This window comes from Hyla sarda, chromosome 5, assembly GCF_029499605.1.
Source record: "Hyla sarda isolate aHylSar1 chromosome 5, aHylSar1.hap1, whole genome shotgun sequence".
Taxonomy (NCBI): domain Eukaryota; kingdom Metazoa; phylum Chordata; class Amphibia; order Anura; family Hylidae; genus Hyla; species Hyla sarda.
In genome coordinates, this window is record NC_079193.1 from 308,059,311 (window position 1) to 308,060,482 (window position 1,172).

A 1,172-nucleotide genomic window follows, 5' to 3' on the forward strand; every position below is an offset into this window, starting at 1 on the left:
TGATGTTGCTGTATATTGGGAGATAAGTTAAAGGTCTTTTCCAAGGAAAGACATTTGATGGCTTGTTACTAGGGAAATTTTTCCCCGGCAAATCTATAATAATAACGGCTATTTCTGGCCTACAGAGAGCCTCAATAGGGGTATAGGACACTTTGCTGTGTTCTAACACGCATATGGAGTGTTCTGGGATAGTGAAATAATATTATTCAGTATAACATGCAGATCACCGGCATCGCTTTTAGAATCACTGCTGCAGAGCGGCACAATGACAGAGCCTGGAGGTGGCATCAGTATGAGGAGCCCATATAGTGGCTAAATGACACAGCGTGGAGGTTTTGGCAGCATGAGGAAACCATATAGTGACTGAATGACTCAGCGTGGAGGTGTTGGCTGCATGGGGAGACCATATAGTGGCTGAATGGCACAGCCAGGAGTTGGCAGCAGCATTAGTAGACACTAGGCCTTCACAATCCCTAAGATTAAAAGATGAATTCAGAAATTTAAGATTTTTGATATCTAGTGCTGCCTACCATAACAACATTTTTATGCCTAGCAGCAGTATCAGTGAACCATAAAATTCCTGAATGACACAGCCTGGAGTTGGCTGAAGCATGAGGAGACCCCAGGGCTTCACAATCCCCCCCCCCCCCCAAAAAAAACACAAGAATTTTTGAAATATAAAATGAAGATTTTGGATAGTTAGTGCTACCATAACAAAAATGTTAATTCCCAGGCCCAGCAGCATCAGTAAACCATATATTGCCTGAATGACACAGCCTGGAGTTGGCTGAACCATGAGGAGACCATTGAAATGTATGATTTTTTTTTTATTTAAATTGATGATTTTGAAATTTAAATTAATGATTTTGAAATTGAACTTTTAACTCCAAAGTTTTAGTGTCCCGGACCCTGGCGTGTGGGTACAAAGGGCCAAATTTAACAAACCCCCACAGGGCTCATGTGGCCGTGAGATGTAGGCGCAACTTCTCCATTGCCCTGACCAGCCATTGTTTCCAACACTTTTCGTCAAGGCAAACCATGTGAAGAACAGCGTGACACCACCATGCTCTGCACACATGGTATGCTGAATGGCCACTGAAACTTGTCCGGGCAGTGGAGGCTGAGGACACGGTGGAGGATGAGGAGGCGGAGTTGCACACTGTCACAGGACC